This window comes from Coregonus lavaretus (assembly GCF_964263955.1).
Source record: "Coregonus lavaretus genome assembly, chromosome: 15".
NCBI lineage: Eukaryota > Metazoa > Chordata > Actinopteri > Salmoniformes > Salmonidae > Coregonus > Coregonus lavaretus.
Window position 1 is genome coordinate 44311617 of NC_140002.1, and position 23688 is coordinate 44335304.

The 23688-nt window shown below is 47.0% G+C and overlaps 1 pseudogene across 1 annotated transcript; it reads left to right on the top strand.

Moving 5' to 3' along the window:
• The first annotated feature begins 351 nt into the window (after positions 1–351).
• LOC311143163 (sodium-dependent phosphate transport protein 2A-like) lies at positions 352–13384 on the top strand (annotated as a pseudogene). Its single transcript has 9 exons — positions 352–457; positions 9679–9756; positions 10010–10125; positions 10309–10395; positions 10496–10614; positions 10799–10915; positions 12537–12549; positions 12824–12928; positions 12975–13384. The product of its transcript is annotated as a sodium-dependent phosphate transport protein 2A-like (transcript).
• The last annotated feature ends 10304 nt before the right edge of the window (positions 13385–23688 follow it).

Below are 23688 nucleotides of genomic sequence, written 5' to 3' on the forward strand. Positions count from 1 at the left end.
GTGAATCTGATAGACACAGGTGACACCAATAGGAAGATGATTAGTCCCGACTGTGAGTGAGGAGGTGCCTAAGGTTGTCGGAGGATGACACCTAGTGGGTCGCTCCGGAACTGCGACCCACTCCTGTAACACACAAACACACACACACACAACCTCTACTGTACTATATTTCACTCTTGCACTCTACTGCACAATAGATCTGGATTACAGGAGGAGCAACTGATTTAAGTCAATACAAGATGAAAGGTTATTTGTTGATGTGTTGCATTGTAATATAGATGAATAGGGGTTTATTGAACTGCTTGCTTGTGTAGTGCTCAATGTGAGGTCTGCCATCCCGATCATCATGGAATGCTCAATGTGAGGTCTGCCATCCCGATCATCGGAATTTTGGGACGTCTGTCACCAACACCATCGTTGCTCTGATGCAGGCTGGGGAGAGGGATGAGTTTGAAGGGTAAGAAACGGCCAGTGGTCTAAAGTACTTAAGTAAAAATACATTTTTGGAGGTATCTGTACTTTACTTCACTATTTATATTTTTTAAACTTTTACTCCACTACATTCCTAAAGAAAATAATGTACTTTTTACTCCATACATTTTCCCTGACACCCAAAAGGACTCGTTACATTTCGAATGCTTAGCAGGACAGGAAAATGCTAAAATTCACGCACTTCTCAAGAGAACATCCCTGGTCATCCCTACTGCATCTGATATGGTGGACTCAATAAACACAAATGCTTTGTTTGTAAATAAATAAATTACAAAAATTGTGCCGTTTGGTTTGCTTAATATAAGGAATGTGTAATGATTTATACTTTTATTTTTGATACTTCAGTATATTTAAACCAAAAACGTTTAGACTTTTACTCAAGTTGAATTTTGCTGGGTGACATTCATTTTCTATTAAGGTCAGTGGCGACCCGTCATTCAGGGCAGGTGGGGCCCCACCTGTTATTTTGGAATTAATACGTGTCAGATATCAGTTTGCAAACATTGTAAAAAACAATCATTGAGTTAATATAGCCGCATACAAACATGGTCTCTTTTTTTCTTTCTTGAGTAAGGCAGTACCAAAATGCAGGTGTTTCAGGCTAGCTCAGTGCTACCTGTGGTGGTGGGGGAGCCAGCAGAAAATACAGAGCGAAGGGGTTGGTAATGTTCTCTAGTTGCGTCGTGATTGGCTCAGTGTTCTGCCACTCATGGGGACACATCATATCAACATCATACTTTCAAAATCTTAGCTAGCAAGCAAGACAAGCAGTCATCATCATGAATCAAGTCTGGCAAATCCTTTTCAATCCTTGTCATATGAAGAGAAATTATAAATAAAACGTATCGATGCTCATCGGACATTAAACATAAACATTACACAACAAGTTGGAAATCGCAAATTCAACAATGAGTGGTTTGGAAGGAATCAGTGGCTAACTGCTAGCGTTGCAAAGCAATCACTAGCCTGCTATTCAGTGGAGATGTCACGATCGTCTAAGGAAGCGGACCAAGGCGCAGCGTGTTTAGCGAACATGTTGACTTTATTAAATCAAAGCAACCACGAAATAACAAAACAAATGACGATAGTGAAGTCCACAGTGACAATGACTGAATACGGAACAAAAACCCACAACCACAAGGTGAACACAGGCAGTTTAAATATGGCTCCCAATCAGAGATAACGAGCCGACAGCTGACACTCGTTACCTCCGATTGGGAGTCACTGACCAAACACGGAAAACAAAACCAATACCAAACACAACAAATGAACACACCCTATACCCAACACAACCAAATGAATACACCCTGGCTCAAACAACACAGTCCCGGAGCCAGAGCGTGACAGGAGAGGGTGTGTGGTCCAAGTTTGGGTTTAAGGGTCTCTTTTCCATGCTTAAAAGGATAAACATTCACATGCAACACCATGGGCCAGAAAAGGTTGAATACATTGGCCATGCTGTCAATCCAGCATGACTTCTGCCACGTTCAAAACAACTGGAAACTCGGAATTGGGAAATCTCAGACTTCAGTGAGTTCAAGACAACTTGAAAGCACCGTAAATCCAGAGAATGGCAGACTTTGATTACAAAGTTTGATGCCAAAATTTGCCCATGAAGGACCACCGCACAACCTTCCTGTTCTAGTCAGCATAGAACAACAAGATGAGTCCAAAAAATGTATTTGTTGCTGCTGCATAAATTATGTAATATGCCAGGGAGATATGTATACTGTAGCTAAGAAACTAATACTAAGTGCATGTTGTGTAGTAAGCTGTTAGTAGCCCATGTGCCTCACCCTAATAATGTGGCACCTTTCTCCCTCATAACTTAGCCTACTGTTCTGGTGGTGCACATAGCTTGTTTTAGAGAAACGTCATCATCGAATATTGTAAGAGCTTTCATTGTCTGCTTATATGTTCAGAATTCTGTCACTGTACTATACATTTCAAAAGTGCTAAACAAATAGTTATATTGACTATTTCCATCTTAGCTCACTCATTAATGTCTTAATCGAAATTATGGATTGCCTCTTTTCCTGGAAACCATATATCCGGACTGCGACCGCGCCTCAATACGGGCTAAACAAGGGAGGGCTGGGCGGGCATACCTCCTCGGCGGTGGCTCTGGCTCCGGCCTTGATCCCCACCTCCTCTCCAACCCCCCAAAGTACCCCTGGTCCTGTCTAGCCCCGCTGGCCGGAGCCGGACTGACGACACGCGCCCCTGGCTTGGTGCGTGGAGGACGAACGGGCCTTACCAGGCTGACGACGCGCACCACTGCCTTGGCGCGGGGAGCAGGAATGGGCCGGACCGGGCTGACGAAGCGCACCCTTGACTTGGTGCGGAGAGCGGGACCGGGCCGGACAGGGCTGACGAAACGCACCACAGACTTGGTGCGAGTAGCAGGGACGAGCTGAACCAGGCTGACGACTCGCACCCTTGGCTTGGTGCGAGTAGCAGGAACGGGCTGGACCAGGCTGACGGCTCGCACCCTTGGCTTGGTGCGAGTAGCAGGAACGGGCTGGACCAGGCTGACGACTCGCACCCTTGGCTTGGTGCGAGTGGCCGGAACAGGCCGGGTCGGGCTGGCGACGCGCACCGTACACTTGGTGCGGGTGGCAGGAACAGGCCGGACCGGGCTGGCGACGCGCACCGTAGGTTTGGTGCGAGTGGCAGGAACAGGCCGGGTCGGGCTGGCGACGCGCACCGTAGACTTGGTGCGGGTGGCAGGAACAGGCCGGGCTGGGCTGGCGACGCACACCGTAGGCTTCGTACGTGGAGCAGGAACAGGCCGGGCTGGGCTGGCGACGCACACCGTAGGCTTTGTGCGTTGAGCAGGAACAGGCCGGGCTGGGCTGGCGACGCACACCTTAGGCTTAGTACGTGGAGCAGGAACAGGCCGGGCTGGGCTGGCGACGCACACCGTAGGTCTGGTACGTGGAGCAGGCACAGGCCGGGCAGGACTGTCGACGCACACCGTAGACTTCGTACGTGGAGCAGGAACAGGCCGGGCTGGGCTGGCGACGCACACCGTAGGTTTTGTGCGTGGAGCAGGAACAGGCCGGGCTGGGCTGGCGACGCACACCGTAGGCTTTCTACGTGGAGCAGGAACAGGCCGGGCCGGGCTGGCGACGCACACCGTGGACTTGGTGCGTGGAGTAGGAACAGGCCGGTCCATACTGGGAACACACACCACTGGCCTTAACCGGGGATCAGGAACAGGCCGGTCCGGACTGGTAACACACCTCAGTCTCTCACGCCGTGCCTCACTTACTTCCCTCCCTCTACTCGCCAATGGCTCCCGTAATCCGGTAGCCTTCTCTCCACGTCTCCCTGTGGCAGCCTCCTGCTGCCCAGCCGCCCAAGCCATGTGCCCCCCCCAAAAAACTTTTTGGGGTTGCCTCTCGTCCTTCCGACGATGGCCCTGCTGACGCCGTTGCTCCTCTCTCGCCAGGGCCTTGATCTTCCCCCAAGGTCCCTTGCCCCCGAGCATGTCCTCCCAGGACCACGATTTGCCCACCTGGGCCATCGCCAGCCTCTCGATCTCCTTACCAGGCGCCTCCTCCCATGTCCAGTCTCTTTGCTCCTGGACACGCTGCTTGGTCCTTTTGAGGTGGGTTTTTCTGTCACGATCGTCTAAGGAAGCGGACCAAGGCGCAGCGTGTTTAGCGAACATGTTGACTTTATTAAATCAAAGCAACCACGAAATAACAAAACAAATGACGATAGTGAAGTCCACAGTGACAATGACTGAATACGGAACAAAAACCCACAACCACAAGGTGAACACAGGCAGTTTAAATATGGCTCCCAATCAGAGATAACGAGCCGACAGCTGACACTCGTTACCTCCGATTGGGAGTCACTGACCAAACACGGAAAACAAAACCAATACCAAACACAACAAATGAACACACCCTATACCCAACACAACCAAATGAATACACCCTGGCTCAAACAACACAGTCCCGGAGCCAGAGCGTGACAGGAGAGGGTGTGTGGTCCAAGTTTGGGTTTAAGGGTCTCTTTTCCATGCTTAAAAGGATAAACATTCACATGCAACACCATGGGCCAGAAAAGGTTGAATACATTGGCCATGCTGTCAATCCAGCATGACTTCTGCCACGTTCAAAACAACTGGAAACTCGGAATTGGGAAATCTCAGACTTCAGTGAGTTCAAGACAACTTGAAAGCACCGCAAATCCAGAGAATGGCAGACTTTGATTACAAAGTTTGATGCCAAAATTTGCCCATGAAGGACCACCGCACAACCTTCCTGTTCTAGTCAGCATAGAACAACAAGATGAGTCCAAAAAATGTATTTGTTGCTGCTGCATAAATTATGTAATATGCCAGGGAGATATGTATACTGTAGCTAAGAAACTAATACTAAGTGCATGTTGTGTAGTAAGCTGTTAGTAGCCCATGTGCCTCACCCTAATAATGTGGCACCTTTCTCCCTCATAACTTAGCCTACTGTTCTGGTGGTGCACATAGCCTGTTTTAGAGAAACATCATCATCGAATATTGTAAGAGCTTTCATTGTCTGCTTATATGTTCAGAATTCTGTCACTGTACTATACATTTCAAAAGTGCTAAACAAATAGTTATATTGACTATTTCCATCTTAGCTCACTCATTAATGTCTTAATCGAAATTATGGATTGCCTCTTTTCCTGGAAACCATATATCCTGAGGCCGCATTTATTGTAGCTGGGGATTTTAACACAGCAAATTTGAGGGAAACGCTACCGAAGTTCTATCAACACATTGACTGTAGAACTCACTCTGGAAAAACACTGGACCACTGCTACTCCCCCTTTCGGGATGCCTACAAGGCACTCCCCTGCCCTCCCTTCGGCAAATCTGATCATGACTCCATTTTGCTCCTCCCTTCCTATAGGCAGAAACTCAAACAGGAAGTACCCATGCTAACATCTATTCAATGCTGGTCTGACCAATCGGAATCCATGCTTCAAGATTGTTTTGATCACGCGGACTGGGATATGTTCCTGGTAGCCTCTGAGAATAACACAGACGAATACACGGATACGGTGACTGAGTTCATCAGGAAGTGTATAGGAGATGTTGTACCCACCGTGACTATTAAAACCTACCCAAACCAGAAACCATGTATAGATGGCAGGATTCGCTCAAAACTGAAAGCTCGAACCACCATATTGAACCATGGCAAGGTGACTGGGAATATGGCTGAATACAAACAGTGTAGTTATTCCCTACATAAAGCAATCAAACAGGCAAAACATCAGTACAGAGACAAAGTGGAGTCGCAATTCAACGGCTCAGACACGAGACATATGTGGCAGGGTCTACAGACAATCTCGGACTACAAATGGAAAACCAGCCACGTCACAGACACCGGCCAAGCTAAACACCTTCTTCGCACGCTTTGAGGATAACACAGAGCCAACGACGTGCCCACTACCAAGGACTGTGGGCTCTCCTTCTTCGTGGCCGATGTGAGTAAGACATTTAAGCGTGTTAACCCTCGCAAGGCTGCCGGCCCAGACGGCCTCAGAGCATGCACAGACCAGCTGGTTGGAGTGTATACGGACATATTCAATCTCTCCCTATCCTAGTCTGCTGTCCCCACTTGCTTCAAGATGTCCACCATTGTGAAGTGCTTTGAGAGGCTAGTTAAGAATCACCTCTACCTTACCTGACACCATAGACCCAATTCAATTTGCTTACCGCCCCAATAGATCCACAGACGATGCAATCGCCATCTCACTGCACACTGCCCTATCCCATCTGGACAAGAGGAATACTTATGTAAGAATGCCGTCCATTGACTATACCTCAGCATTCAACACCATAGTACCCTCCAAGCTCATCATTAAGCTCGGGCCCTGAAGGTAGGAAACAACACCTCCACTTCGCTGATCCTCAACACAGGGGCCCAACAAGGGGGCGTGCTCAGCACCGTGTGGCCACGCATGCCTCCAACTCAATCATCAAGTTTGAAGACGACGCAACAGTAGTAGGCCTGATTACCAACAATGACAAGACAGCCTACATGGAGGAGGTGAGGGCCCTGGGAGAATAACCTCTCACTAAACGTCAACCAAACAAACAGCAGAGGGAGCACGCCCCTATCCACATCGACAGGACTGCAGTGTACACATCACTGACGATCTGAAACTGTCCATCCAGACAGACAGTGTGGTGAAGAAGGCGCAACAGCGCCTCTTCAACCTCAGGAGGCTGAAGAAATTTGGCTTGGCACCTAAAACCCTCAAAACTTTTACGGATGCACAATTGAGATCATCCTGTCGGGCTGTATCACTGCCTGGTACGGCAACTGAGGGTGGTGCGGTCTGCCTAACGCATCACCGGGGGCAAACTACCTGCCCTCCAGGACACCTACAGCACCCGATGTCACAGGAAGGCCAAAAAGATCATCAAGGACATCAACCACCCAAGCCACGGCCTGTTCACCCCGCTATCAATCATCCAGAAGGTGAGGTCAGTACAGGTGCATCAAAGCTGGCACCGAGAAACTGAAAAACAGCAACTATCTCAAGGCCTTTAGACTGTTAAATAGCCATCACTAGCCGGCTTCCACCCGGTTACGCAAACCTGCACCTTAGAGGCTGCTGCCTTACAGTGAGGGAAAAAAGTATTTGATCCCCTGCTGATTTTGTACGTTTGCCCACTGACAAAGACATGATCAGTCTATAATTTTAATGATAGGTTTATTTGAACAGTGAGAGACAGAATAACAACAAAAAAATCCAGAAAAACGCATGTCAAAAATGTTATAAATTGATTTGCATTTTAATGAGGCAAATAAGTATTTGACCCCTCTGCAAAACATGACTTAGTACTTGGTGGCAAAACCCTTGTTGGCAATCACAGAGGTCAGACGTTTCTTGTAGTTGGCCACCAGGTTTGCACACATCTCAGGAGGGATTTTGTCCCACTCCTCTTTGCAGATCTTCTCCAAGTCATTAAGGTTTCGAGGCTGACGTTTGGCAACTCGAACCTTCAGCTCCCTCCACAGATTTTCTATGGGATTAAGGTCTGGAGACTGGCTAGGCCACTCCAGGACCTTAATGTGCTTCTTCTTGAGCCACTCCATTGTTGCCTTGGCCGTGTGTTTTGGGTCATTGTCATGCTGGAATACCCATCCACGACCCATTTTCAATGCCCTGGCTGAGGGAAGGAGGTTCTCACCCAAGATTTGACGGTACATGGCCCCGTCCATCGTCCCTTTGATGAGGTGAAGTTGTCCTGTCCCCTTAGCAGAAAAACACCCCCAAAGCATAATGTTTCCACCTTCATGTTTGACGGTGGGGATGGTGTTCTTGGGGTCATAGGGAGCATTCCTCCTTCTCCAAACACGGCGAGTTGAGTTGATGCCAAAGAGCTCGAGTTTGGTCTCATCTGACCACAACACTTTCACCCAGTTCTCCTCTGAATCATTCAGATGTTCATTGGCAAACTTCAGACGGGCCTGTATATGTGCTTTCTTGAGCAGGGGGACCTTGCGGGCGCTGCAGGATTTCAGTCCTTCACGGCGTAGTGTGTTACCAATTGTTTTCTTGGTGACTATGGTCCCAGCTGCCTTGAGATCATTGACAAGATCCTCCCATGTAGTTCTGGGCTGATTCTGGGCTGATTCGAGGTGAGATCTTGCATGGAGCCCCAGGCCAAGGGAGATTGACAGTTCTTTTGTGTTTCTTCCATTTGCGAATAATCGCACCAATTGTTGTCACCTTCTCACCAAGCTGCTTGGCGATGGTCTTGTAGCCCCTTCCAGCCTTGTGTAGGTCTACAATCTTGTCCCTGACATCCTTGGAGAGCTCTTTGGTCTTGGCCATGGTGGAGAGTTTGGAATCTGATTGATTGATTGCTTCTGTGGACAGGTGTCTTTTATATAGGTAACAAACTGAGATTAGGAACACTCCCTTTAAGAGTGTGCTCCTAATCTCAGCTCGATACCTGTATAAAAGACACCTGGGAGCCAGAAATCTTTCTGATTGAGAGGGGGTCAAATACTTATTTCCCTCATTAAAATGCAAATCAATTTATAACATTTTTGACATGCGTTTTTCTGGATTTGTTTGTTGTTATTCTGTCTCTCACTGTTCAAATAAACCTACCATTAAAATTATAGACTGATCATGTCTTTGTCAGTGGGCAAACGTACAAAATCAGCAGGGGATCAAATACTTTTTTCCCTCACTGTATATAAACATGGAAGACTGGCCACTTTAATAATGGAACACTAGTCACTTTAATAATGTTTACATACTGCTTTAGTCATCTCATATGTATATACTGTATTCTATTCTGCTGAATTTTAGTCAATGCCACTCCGACATTGCTCGTCCTAATATTTACACATTTCTTAATTCCATTATTTTACTTTTAGATTTGTGTGTATTGTTGTGAATTGTTAGATACTACTGCACTGTTGGAGCTAGGAACACAAGCATTTCGCTACACCTGCAATAACATCAGCTAAATATGTCAAATTTTATTTTCTTTATCCGCTCACCCTTATGCCATAGTTTGTAAATCTACATTTTCTGTAGAAACCACATTTGTTTTAGCAAGTCAGCCATATCAGCTATGTTTTTTAAAAAGGCAGTAAATGAGGCTGAATGAACTGTTTTGCTGCCAGACAAGGCTCCGTTGATATTCAGGTGTAGTGATGGTAAGGATTCACTCCATTGTGCTGAAAAGAAAGCTCTGCTGTTGGGACAGCTTTATGTAGGCCCTAACAGTTTGTGGGCACCGTTTGTCACCGTTATAGTGTAATTAATGTACTGTTTAGTGTTGTGTTATATAGTGGCTTTGCTGGCATGCATCCCCAAAAAAGGTTGAGTTTGCTAAAATCACCACTGGTTAAGGTATTTTTACTTTTACTGAAGTATGACAATTGGGTACATTTTCCACCACTGGAAACGGCTGTATCCTCCTGTCCCATAATGCCTTATGCGTTAGATCTGTTCCCTCCTCTTTTCACTTCAACCCCAGTTGTAGCTAACCTGATTCAGCTTATCAAAATGCTAGATTAGAGTTGGAGCGAAAACCTACAGGACGGTAGCTCTCCAGGAACAGAGTTGGCGAGCCCTGCCTTAGAAAAACCCTGAACCAAGTACCTGTACAGTTTGGCATCATGCATGATGTGCAGTAACATGGTCTGTTCATTGCAGGGCATTTGCTGGAGTGACAGGCTGTTTTACATGGCTGTTTTAAAGTGCTGGTGCTACTGCCACTAGAGACTGTCTCAGGCCTGCTGAGGAGACTGTCTCAAGCCTGCTGAGGAGACTGTCTCAGGCCTGCTGAGGAGACTGTCTCAGGCCTGCTGAGGAGACTGTCTCAAGCCTGCTGTGGAGACTGTCTCAAGCCTGCTGAGGAGACTGTCTCAGGCCTGCTGAGGAGACTGTCTCAAGCCTGCTGAGGAGACTGTCTCAAGCCTGCTGAGGAAACTGTCTCAAGCCTGCTGAGGAGACTGTCTCAGGCCTGCTGAGGAGACTGTCTCAGGCCTGCTGAGGAGACTGTCTCAGGCCGTGGTGGACACCTTCCACATCCGCTCTGGAGAGGAGGCCCAGGAGTTGCTCAAGGTCATCACTGAACCACTCAGCAAACTCATCATACAGGTACTGCAGGGGTTAATGTGTGGGCCAAACAGTCTGTACTGTATGGCTAAGGTCAAACACTTTGCTCATATGTCCAGGAAACTGGAACGACTTGAGTAATGAGCTTGGCTGTGGATCACTCCTGCTTCCTTTGATCACTTTGCATTGATCAATATGATGTTTTATTCCTATTCTTCCTTGCAGTTAGACAAATCTGTCATCACAGGCATCGCCACGGGAGACGAGGGCATGAGTCTGGTGAGGGTGTGGTTTAAGAGCCACATCCTAATGGTAAGACCCTAACGGTTACCCACTGGCCTCTCTTGATGTGTAATATATTTGGAGTCACCAGCTGGTTTCAAAGACGGATGTTTTTCTCTTCCACCTGCAGTCCTCTGTGAATGTTAGTCCCTCAACTGTACATCAATACTACTGTACATCAATACAAAGCAATGCAGCAACCTGGACAACCCAGATCGTGACTCTACTTGTAAATATACAAAAATGGAGGTCAATGTCATTTCATTCTTGGAATTGAGCGAGCGACAAAGTACTGTCACATGGAAATATGTGACAGTCATACTGATTCCACTACAGTCCTGGGGCTGGGGGCCCTAGTGACGGTCTTTACAGATAAAAGTAGCAGAATAGAATGACTGACCCAGTTCTCTGCTCTGTTGATGCCCCTAGGCAGGCATCTGTTAGTGGATTCGTCATTGTCAGAGCTGGCGGTAAGCCTCATTCTGCTGGCCTGCTCTCTGGTGCTCCTGTGTACCTGTCTGGTGCTGTTGGTCAAGCTACTCAACTCTCTGCTCCATTGAAGTTATAAATTACACTTTGGATGGTGTATCAATACACCCAGTCACTACAAAGATACAGGCGTCCTTCCTAACTCAGTTTCCAGAGGAAGGAAACCACACAGGGATTTCACCATGAGGCCAATGTTGACTTTAAAACAATTACAGAGTTTAATGGCTGTGACAGGAAAAAACTGAGGATGGATCAACAACATTGTAGTTACTCCACAATACTAACCTAATTGACAGAATGAAAAGAAGGAAACCTGTACAGAAACATTATTTCCAAAACATGCATCCTGTTTGCAACAAGGCACTAAAGTAATACTGAAAAAATGGTGGCAAAGCAATTCAATTTTGAATTGAATACAAAGTATTATGTTTGGGGCAAATCCAATAAAACACATTACTGAGTACCAATCTCCATATTTTCAAGCATAGTGGTGGCTGCATCATGTTATGGGTATGCTTTAAGGACTGGGGAATTTTCCAGGATAAAAAAGAAATGGAATGGAGCTAAGAAGAGGCAAAATCCTAGAGGAAAATTAGACACTGGGAGACAAATTCACCTTTCAGCAGAACAATAACCCAAAACACAAGGCCAAATCTACACTGAAGTTGCTTACCAAGAAGACAGTGAATGTACCTGAGTGGCCGAGTTACAGTTTTGACTTAAAGCTACTCGAACATCTATTGCAAGACCTGAAAATGGTTGACTAGCAATGATCAACAACCAATTTGACAGAGCTTGAAGAATTTTGAAAAGAATAATGGGCATTCCAGGTCTAGAAAGCTCTTAAATACTTACCCAGAAGGACTCACAGCTGTAATCACTGGCAACGGTGCTTCTACAAAGTATTGACTCAGGCGTGTGAATACTTATGTAAATGAGACATTTATGTATTTCATTTTCAATACATTTTCAAAAATTTCTAAAAACATGTTTTCACTTTGTCATTATGGGGTATTGTGTGTCAATCAGTGGAGGCTCCTCAGAGGAGGAAGGGGAGGACCATCCTCCTCAGTGAATTTCATAAAAATAAAAATAGTGAAACATGTTACATTGAGCTGGGTGAATGGAATATGAATGACAGTCATCCAATATGCTGTAATAGAAATAAGGCCATGCTCATAAAAAATATATAGCATCCTCCCTCATCTTAAATGGCACAGACCACCACTGGTGTAGATGGGTGAGAAAAAAAATCTATTTAATCCATTTTAAATTCAGGCTGTAACACAACAAAATGTGGAATAAGTCAAGGGGTATGAATGCTTTCCGAAGGCACTGTAGCATTGCCTTTTTTTGGAATCACTGTGTTGTATGATTGCATTGAATATCTATTTGACTTGGTGCCGATTTGAGGTGGCGTCGATCGACTCTGCAAAGCTTTTACATAAGCACTACAATATAGCTGACATAATCATTTAGCAAGCATAGCTACATTTAGGTTGTATGAGGAAAGCTCTTAAGTATAAGCAAAGCTTAAATACATCTGTAAACACAGAGCTACATTATACAGTATGTAAAATAACAACAACAACCCCAGCATCCCACATATTTCCCCTGAAAGCTCATTACTGAAACTTCACATACTGTAAGTAATTTGAATCCCCTTCTCTCCCCCCCTCCAGACTCCCCATACCCGTTTGGCTGGCGGACAGGTTACCTGGCCATACTGGTGGGAGCTTGGGATCCGCTGTGCATGCATGGAAACAGAATCTTTCTCAGACAGCAAATCACTAAGAATCTCAGAATTGACTGTTGTTTCACAGCGGGAGCCATTGCTATTCCCTATCTAGAACTAGATAACTTACCATCTGATTTCTATAGAAAACAAAGCTCCACTCTATGGAGTTTCAGCCCCATTACATGGCTCTGTGATGACATGACATTGTACTGTGATTTCTTGTGATCTCAGATATTGACACTGGGGTCAAACATTGGGACAACCCCCACAACTATCCTGGCAGCATTGTCAAGCCCAGGGAACATGCTGGCTGTATTTACAGGGTCTTCTGTCCCAGTATTCTCTCGTCATACCTCTCGAATTACCCTGGTCTGTTCTACAGGTTACCTTGTGTCATTTATTTTTTAACATATTGGGCATTCTGCTGTGGTACCCTGTGTCCATCACCCGCCTGCCCATATGGCCAGGACTTTGGGGCAGTGCACGACCAAGTACCGCTGGTTCGCTGTGCTCTACCTGCTTCTGTGCTTCCTGCTCCTGCCCTCACTCATCTTTGCCCTCTCCATGGCAGCCTGGCAGGTGATGGCGGGGGTGGGAGTGCCCTTCACTGTGGCCCTCCACTTGGTGTCTGTGGCGAACATGCTGCAGGTACACAGGGCAGGCTGTCTGCCAGTGAGGCTGCGGAGCTGGGACTTCCTGCCTGTCTGGATGCATTCCCTTCAACCCCTGGATATCCTCATCACCAAGGTGAAGGTGATCCTGTGCTGCCTTAAAGAGTCTGCACACATTTGATTGAATGGTGTCTCTGCACCACTCTGTGGACGTATATATATATATTTTTAGGGCAGCATCCTCAGCATCCCTACTTCCCGCAGCTATGCGCAAAATCTGTCATAGGGTAGAACTTTTTTTCCCTACAAAACCTAAAAATGTGCCGTTTTCACGTATGCAGACAATGGTATTGTGCTGGAGAATGAAAATGAGAAGTGGTGGAGTTGCCCTTTAATAGAAAAAGACTCAAGTAAAAGTGAAAGTCACCCAGTAAAATACTACTTGAGTAAAAGTCTAAATGTATTTGGTTTTAAATATACGTACGTATCAAAGGTAAATGTAATTGCCAAACTATACTTAAATATCAAAAGTAAAAGTAAATGCTATAAATCATTTAAAATTACAAATATTAAGCAAACCAGATGGCACGATTTTCTTGTTTTTTATTTATTTATAGATAGCCAGGGGCACATTCCAACACTCACACATAATTTACAAACGAAGCATTTGTGTTTCGTGATTCCTCCAGATCAGAGGCAGTAGGGATGACCACGTGTTCTCTTGACAAGTGCGTGAATTGGACCATTATAAATAATAAAGTACATATACCCCAAAAACCTACCACTAAAGTACTTCAAAGCATTTTTACTTAGTTACTTCACACCAATGGTTCCCAAATGTTCTTCCTCTGAAAAACAGTGCTGATATCAAAAGTATGTTAAAAGTTTGCTATCAGTCCTCATGAGAGGCAGTAAATGTGTGTCTCTTTGCTGAGAATGCAGGATGTCTGATTGAATAGAACAAAAAAAAATTCACTCAGCCAAGTAGAAGGCCTTGAAAAATGAATGCATAGAAATGGCCGACTAATTCATTCATGCTATTCAGGAGGCAATGGGCGCATCCACTCGCTAATTATATAGCAACGGGGGTCTGAATAGTTTATTAAATCCATTTGGTGACATTATGGCAAGTGATTTCTGTAGTTTCAATACATTTTAGGCTTAACGTCTCCTCGCTTCTCAATGAACAATTTGAACTTTTAAATATCAGCCCCAACCACATGCCAATTCTAGACAGTTAATATTTGATGATTTGATTATTTTGTTCAAAATCCCAATTGTCTTACATACACTGAGTGTACAAAACATTAGGAACACCTTCCTAATATTGAGTTGCACCCCCTTTTGCCCACAGAACAGCTTCAACTCGTTGGGGCATGGACTCTACAAGGTGTCGAAAGTGTTCCACAGGGATGCTGGCCCATGCTGACTCCAATGCTTCCCACAGTTGTGACAAGTTGGCTGGATGTCCTTTAGGTGGTGGACCATTCTTGATACACACAGAAACTGTTGAGAGTGAAAAACCCAGCAGCGTTGCAGTTCTTACATTTGAGTCATTTTAGCAGACTTATCCAGAGCGACTTACAGTTAGTGAGTGCATACATTTTCATACTAGCCCCCCGTGGGAAACGAACCCACAACCCTGGCGTTGCAAGCGCCATGTTCTACCAACTGAGCTACAGGGGACTCAAACTGGTGTGCCTGGCACATACTACCATACCCCGATCAAAGGCACTTAAATGTTTTGTCTTGTCCATTCACCCTCTGAATGGCACACATACACAATCCATGTCTCAATTGTCTCAAGGCTTAAAATTCATTCTTTAACCTTTTGAGATGGATTTAACAGGTGACATAGCTTTCACCTGGATTCACCTGGTTAGTCTATGTCACGGAAAGAGAAGGTGTTCCTAATGTTTTCAGTCTGCAGGTAGGATGTTTCATATAATCCATGATAGACAAAGATTATAGGACCATCGTCAACTCTAGCTAGCTAGCTAAGCTAACTACACTGAACAAAAATGTAAAGTGTTGGTCCCATGTTTCATGAGCTGAAACAAAAGATCCAAGAAATGTTCTATATGGACAAAAAGCTTATTTCTCTCACATTCTTTGCACAAATTTGTTTATATCCCTGTTAGTGAGCATTTCTCCTTTTCCAAGATAATCCATCAAGAAGCTGATTAAACAGCATGATAATTACACAGGTGCACCTTGTGCTGGGGACAATAAAACGCCACTCTAAAATATGCAGTTTTGTCACACAACACAATGCCACAGTTTTGAGGGAGCGTGCAATCGGCATGCTGACTTCAGGAATGTCCACTAGGGCTGTTGCCAGATAATTTAATATTCATTTCTCTACCATAAGCCTCCTCCAATAGGCAGTACGTCCAACCTGCCTCACAACCGCAGATCGCATGTAACCACGCCAGTCCCGGACCTTCACATCCGGCTTCTTCACCTGCGGGATCGTCTGAGACCAGCCACCCGGACAGCTGATGAAACTGTGGGTTTGCACAACCAAATAATTTCTGCAAAAACTGTCACAAACCGTCTCAGGGAAGCTCATCTGCGTGCTCGTCGTCCTCACTAGGGTCTTGACCTGACTGCAGTTTGGCGTCGTGACCGACTTCAGTAGGCAAATGCTCACCTTCAATGGCCACTGGCACGATGGAGAAGTGTGCTCTTCATGGATGAATCCTGGTTTCAACTGTACCAGGCAGATGGCAGACATCGTGTATGGCGTTGTGTGGGTGAGCGGTTTGCTGATGTCAACGTTGTTAACAGAGTGTCCCATGGTGGCGGTGAGGTTATGGTATGGGCAGGCATAAGCTATGGACACAATTGCATTTTATCTATGGCAATTTCAATGCACAGAGGTACCCTGACGAGATCCTGAGGCCTTTTGTCGTGCCATTCATCCGCCGCCATCACCTCATGTTTCAGCATGATAATGCATGGCCCAATGTTGCAAGGATCTATACACAATTTCGGTAAGTTGAAAATGTCCCAGTTCTTCCATGGCCTGCATACTCACCAGGCATGTCACCCATTGAGCATGTTTGGGATGACCTGGGTCGACGTGTACGACAGCGTGTTCCAGTTCCCGCCAATATCCAGCAACTTCGCACAGGTATTGTAGAGGAGTGTGACAACATTCCACAGTCCACAATCAACAGCCTGATCAACTCTATGCGAAGGAGATGTGTCACGCAGGCAAAATAAATCGTGGTCACACCAAACTGTCACATATCTCTTGTCAAGGCGCATGTCTTGAAGCTGGAAGCTGTATCTGTGATGAGGTGATGTTGAAGGAGTCAGGCGCAGGAGGGTAAATCACAGAATAACAGGCTTTAATCCGCAAAATACAGGTTTATGCAGAAATGCGCCAAACACACTCCAGGGCACAAAACAGGTGCACTGGAAAATACAAGGCACACGGGAAATACTCCCATCGATACAAAATACACGAGCTCCACTGAGCTTCACTAACCTCCACAATAAACAATAACCCACACAGACAAGGAAGCAGAGGGAACACTTATACAGTGGGGAGAACAAGTATTTGATACACTGCCGATTTTGCAGGTTTTCCTACTTACAAAGCATGTAGAGGTCTGTAATTTTTATCATAGGTACACTTCAACTGTGAGAGACAGAATCAAAAAAATCCAGAAAATCATTGATTTTTAAGTAATTAATTTGCTTTTTATTGCATGACTTAAGTATTTGATACATCAGAAAAGTAGAACTTAATATTTGGTACAGAAACCTTTGTTTGCAATTACAGAGATCATACGTTTCCTGTAGGTCTTGACCAGGTTTGCACACACTGCAGCAGGGATTTTGGCCCACTCCTCCATACAGACCTTCTCCAGATCCTTCAGGTTTCGGGGCTGTCGCTGGGCAATACGGACTTTCAGCTCCCTCCAAAGATGTTCTATTTGGTTCAGGTCTGGAGACTGGCTAGGCCACTCCAGGACCTTGAGTTGCTTCTTACGGAGCCACTCCTTAGTTGCCCTGGCTGTGTGTTTTGGGTCGTTGTCATGCTGGAAGACCCAGCCATGACCCATCTTCAATGCTCTTACTGAGGGAAGGAGGTTGTTGGCCAAGATCTCGCGATACATGGCCCCTTCCATCCTCCCCTCAATACGGTGCAGTCGTCCTGTCCCCTTTGCAGAAAAGCATCCCCAAAGAATGATTTTTCCACCTCCATGCTTCACGGTTGGGATGGTGTTCTTGGGGTTGTACTCATCCTTCTTCTTCCTCCAAACACGGCGAGTGGAGTTTAGACCAAAAAGCTCTATTTTTGTCTCATCAGACCACATGACCTTCTCCCATTCCTCCTCTGGATCATCCAGATGGTCATTGGCAAACTTCAGACGGGCCTGGACATGCGCTGGCTTGAGCAGGGGGACCTTGCGTGCGCTGCAGGATTTTAATCCATGACGGCGTACTGTGTTACTAATGGTTTTCTTTGAGACTGTGGTCCCAGCTCTCTTCAGGTCATTGACCAGGTCCTGCCGTGTAGTTCTGGGCTGATCCCTCACCTTCCTCATGATCATTGATGCCCCACGAGGTGAGATCTTGCATGGAGCCCCAGACCGAGGGTGATTGACCGTCATCTTGAACTTCTTCCATTTTCTAATAATTGCGCCAACAGTTCTTGCCTTCTCACCAAGCTGCTTGCCTATTGTCCTGTAGCCCATCCTTGCCTTGTGCAGGTCTACAATTTTAACCCTGATGTCCTTACACAGCGCTCTGGTCTTGGCCATTGTGGAGAGGTTGGAGTCTGTTTGATTGAGTGTGTGGACAGGTGTCTTTTATACAGGTAACGAGTTCAAACAGGTGCAGTTAATACAGGTAATGAGTGGAGAACAGGAGGGCTTCTTAAAGAAAAACGAACAGGTCTGTGAGAGCCGGAATTCTTACTGGTTGGTAGGTGATCAAATACTTATGTCATGCAATAAAATGCAAATTAATTACTTAAAAATCATACAATGTGATTTTCTGGATTTTTGTTTTAGATTCCGTCTCTCACAGTTGAAGTGTACCTATGATAAAAATTACAGACCTCTACATGGTTTGTAAGTAGGAAAACCTGCACAATCGGCAGTGTATCAAATACTTGTTCTCCCCACTGTACAATGACTAATGAGGGAATAAGGACCAGGTGTGTGTGATTGAAGACAAGACAAATGGAGTGATGATAAATGGATCGGCAGTAGCTAGTAAGCCGGTGATGCCGAATGCCGAAACCTGCCCGAACAAGGAGGGGAGGCAGCCTCGGCGGAAGACGTGACAGTACCCCCCCTTGACACGCGGCTCCAGCCGGAGCAGGGCGAGCAGGATGGCGACGGTGGAAATCCCGTAACATGGAGGGATCGAGGATATCCCTCACCGGGACCCAGCACCGTTCCTCCGGACCGTACCCCTCCCACTCCACGAGGTACTGAAGGCCCCCCACCCGACGCCTCGAATCCAGGATGGAACGGAGAGAGTACGCCAGGGCCCTCTTGATGTCCAGAGGAGGTGAAGGGACCTCCCGCACCTCAGACTCCTGGAGCGGACCAGCTACCTCCGGCCTGAGGAGAGACACATGAAACGAGGGGTTAATACGGTAATCAGGGGGAAGTAATAACCACCTATAAGTGACCTCGTTGACTCTTCTCAGGACTTTGAAAGGCCCCACAAACCGCAGGCTCAGCTTCCGGCAGGGCAGGCGGAGGGGCAGATTCCGGGTCGAGAACCAGACCCGATCCCCCGGTACAAAGACGGGGGCCTCACTGCGGTGGCGGTCAGCGTTGGCCTTCTGACGACGCACTGCGCGTTGGAGGTGAACGTGGGCAGCATCCCACGTCTCCACCGCGCACCAAAACCAGTCATCCACCGCAGGATACTCGGTCTGGCTCTGGTGCCACGGTGCAAGAACCGGTTGGTAACCTAGAACACACTGGAAAGGCGTTAGGTTAGTGGAGGAGTGGCGGAGAGAGTTCTGGGCATATTCTTCCCATGGCAAGAACACCGACCACCCCCCCGGCCGGTCCTGGCAGTAGGACCGCAGGAACCTACCCACGTCCTTATTTACCTGTTCCACCTGCCCATTACTCTCGGGGTGGAACCCAGAGGTCAGGCTGACCGAGACCCCCAGACGTTCCATGAACGCCTTCCAGACCTTGGACGTGAACTGGGGACCTCGGTCAGACACTATATCCTCTGGTACCCCGTAATGCCGGAAGACGTGTGTAAACAGGGTCTCTGCAGTTTGCAGAGCCGTGGGGAGACCGGACAGAGGAAGGAGGCGGCAGGCTTTAGAAAAGCGGTCCACAACGACCAGGATAGTGGTGTTACCATGAGAGAGGGGAAGATCAGTTAGAAAATCAACACTTAGGTGAGACCATAGTTGTTGTGGAACTGGTAAAGGTTGTAACTTACCAGCTGGGAGGTGCCTAGGTGCCTTACTCTGGGCGCACACTGAGCATGAGGAAACGTACACCCTCACATCCTTAGCCAAGGTAGGCCACCAGTATTTTCCGGTCAGGCAGCGCACTGTACGGCCGATACCTGGGTGACCAGAGGAGGGTGACGTGTGTGCCCAGTAGATCAGACGATCACGGATAAGAGCAGGCACGTACTGTAGCCATTTGGACACAGAGGTGGAGAGGGATCCGTGCGTAATGCCTGCTCTATATCCGCGTCCATCGCCCATACTACCGGCGCCACCATGCAGGAGGCCGGCAGTATGGGGGTGTTGTCGCTGGGCCTCTCCTCTGTGTTATACAGCCGGGACAGTGCGTCTGCCTTAACGTTCTTTGTACCCGGGATGTATGATAGAGTGAAATCAAACTTGGTGAAGAATAGGGCCCACCTGGCCTGGCGAGGATTCAGCCTCCTCGCTGCCCGGATGTACTCCAGGTTACGGTGGTCCGTCCAGACGAGGAAAGGGTGTTTTGCCCCCTCGAACCAATATCTCCACACGGTCAAGGCTCAGACAACAGCCAACAGCTCCCGATCACCAACGCCGTAGTTCTGCTCCGCCGGGCTGAGCTTCTTCGAGAAGAACGCACAGGGGTGGAGCTTGGGTGGCGTACCCAACCGTTGAGACAGGACAGCTCCTATCCCAACCTCGGACGCATCCACCTCCACTACGAACGGTAGTGATAAATCAGGGTGGGCCAGTACAGACCCCGCAGTTTGCTGAAGGCCAGGTCAGCCTCAGCAGACCAGCGGAGCCGGGATGGCCCACCCTTCAACAGGGAGGTAATGGGAGCTGCGACCTTGCCAAAGCCCTGGATAAACCTCCGATAGCAGTTGGCAAAGCCAAGGAAGCGCTGCACCTCCTTAACTGTGGTTGAAGTCGGCCAATTACGTACGGCTGAAATTTGATCCCCCTCCATCTCCACACCTGAGGTGGAAATGCGGTATCGAAGGAAGGAGACAAACTTCTGGAAAAACATACACTTCTCTGCCTTAGCATAAAGGTCATTTTCCAACAGTCGGGCCAGCACCTTGCGAACCAGGGACACATGCTCGGCGTGCATAGCGGAATACACCAGGATGTCATCGATATAGACCACTACACCGCGACCAAGCATGTCCCGAAACACCTCGTTCACAAAGGACTGGAAAACTGAGGGAGCATTCATCAAAACATAGGGCATCACCAGGTATTCATAACGTGGTTGTGCTGAATGCTGTCTTCCACTCATCTCCCTCTCGGATACGCACCAGGTTGTACGCACTCCTGAGATCTAATTTGGTGAAGAAGCGCGCCCCATGCATTGATTCAATCACTGAAGGAATGAGGGGGAGAGGATAACTAAATCTTATCGTCTCCCTGTTCAGTGGTCGATAATCAATGCACGGGCGCAGACCTCCGTCCTTCTTCTTCACAAAGAAGAAACCCAAGGAGGCGGGTGAAGTGGAGGGATGTATATACCCCTGGCGCAGGGACTCGGTGACATATGTTTCCATAGCCACCGTTTCAGCCTGTGACAGGGGGTATATACAGTGGGGGAAAAAAGTATTTAGTCAGCCACCAATTGTGCAAGTTCTCCCACTTAAAAAGATGAGAGAGGCCTGTAATTTTCATCATAAGTACACGTCAACTATGACAGACAAAATGAGATTTTTTTTCTCCAGAAAATCACATTGTAGGATTTTTTTATGAATTTCTTTGCAAATTATGGTGGAAAATAAGTATTTGGTCAATAACAAAAGTTTCTCAATACTTTGTTATATACCCTTTGTTGGCAATGACACAGGTCAAACGTTTTCTGTAAGTCTTCACAAGGTTTTCACACACTGTTGCTGGTATTTTGGCCCATTCCTCCATGCAGATCTCCTCTAGAGCAGTGATGTTTTGGGGCTGTCGCTGGGCAACACGGACTTTCAACTCCCTCCAAAGATTTTCTATGGGGTTGAGATCTGGAGACTGGCTAGGCCACTCCAGGACCTTGAAATGCTTCTTAAGAAGCCACTCCTTCGTGTGTTTGGGATCATTGTCATGCTGAAAGACCCAGCCACGTTTAATCTTCAATGCCCTTGCTGATGGAAGGAGGTTTTCACTCAAAATCTCACGATACATGGCCCCATTCATTTTTTCCTTTACACGGATCAGTCGTCCTGGTCCCTTTGCAGAAAAACAGCCCCAAAGCATGATGTTTCCACCCCCATGCTTCACAGTAGGTATGGTGTTCTTTGGATGCAACTCAGCATTCTTTGTCCTCCAAACACGACGAGTTGAGTTTTTACCAAAAAGTTCTATTTTGGTTTCATCTGACCATATGACATTCTCCCAATCCTCTTCTGGATCATCCAAATGCACTCTAGCAAACTTCAGACGGGCCTGGACATGTACTGGCTTAAGCAGGGGGACACGTCTGGCACTGCAGGATTTGGGTCCCTGGCGGCGTAGTGTGTTACTGATGGTAGGCTTTGTTACTTTGGTCCCAGCTCTCTGCAGGTCATTCACTAGGTCCCCCCGTGTGGTTCTGGGATTTTTGCTCACCGTTCTTGTGATCATTTTGACCCCACGGGGTGAGATCTTGCGTGGAGCCCCAGATCGAGGGAGATTATCAGTGGTCTTGTATGTCTTCCATTTCCTAATAATTGCTCCCACAGTTGATTTCTTCAAACCAAGCTGCTTACCTATTGCAGATTCAGTCTTCCCAGCCTGGTGCAGGTCTACAATTTTGTTTCTGGTGTCCTTTGACAGCTCTTTGGTCTTGGCCATAGTGGAGTTTGGAGTGTGACTGTTTGAGGTTGTGGACAGGTGTCTTTTATACTGATAACAAGTTCAAACAGGTGCCATTAATACAGGTAACGAGTGGAGGACAGAGGAGCCTCTTAAAGAAGAAGTTACAGGTCTGTGAGAGCCAGAAATCTTGCTTGTTTGTAGGTGACCAAATACTTATTTTCCACCATAATTTGCAAATAAATTCATAAAAAATCCTACAATGTGATTTTCTGGAAAAAAAATTCTCAATTTGTCTGTCATAGTTGACGTGTACCTATGATGACAATTACAGGCCTCTCTCATCTTTTTAAGTGGGAGAACTTGCACAATTGGTTGCTGACTAAATAATTCCCCCCCCACTGTATGACTCCTGGGAGGTACAACGTCTACCCAGAGGTTTATCGCGCAATCCCCCGCCCGATGAGGTGGTAATTTAGTTGCCTGCGTTTTAGAGAACGCTTGCACCAGATTGAGGTATTCAGAGGGAATGCGCACGGTGGAGGTACTGTCTGGACTTTCCACCGTGGTTGCACCAACGGAAACACCTAGACACCTACCCTGACACTCTCACGACCACCCTGTGAAAACCCTCTGCGGCCATGAGAAGGTGGGGTTGTGGAGTGCTAACCAAGGGATACCACAGGGAAAGCAGGAGACTCAATAATGGAAAAAGTAACCTGCTCACAATGAGTCTCCTGGGTAATCATGGTGACTGGTGCAGTAACTTCCTTAACCAACCCGGATCCTAATGGTCGATTATCAAGTGCTCTGATGGGGCGTGGAATGGATAGGGGAATCAATGGAATGCCTATACGGTGTGCGAATGCCCAGTCCATAAAGTTCCCAGCTGCGCCTGAATCGACTAGCGCCTTACACTGGGGAACTACCATGTGCTCAGGAAAGGAGATGTGTATTTTACAGTGCACAGCAGAGGGCTCTGAACGAGTGTGGGTGTTCGATACCTGGGGTGATGCATTTTTACATTACATTTTAATCATTTAGCAGACGCTCTTATCCAGAGCGACTTACAGTTAGTGAGTGCATACATTATTATATATATTTTTTTTTTTTCATACTGGCCCCCCGTGGGAATCGAACCCACAACCCTGGCGTTGCAAACGCCATGCTCTACCAACTGAGCTACATCCCTGCTGGCCATTCCCTCCCCTGGGCAGACCTCCTCCAGGACGTCCTCTGGTTGCCAGCAGGTTGTCCTAACGAATGGCCATGTCCACCAGTTGCGA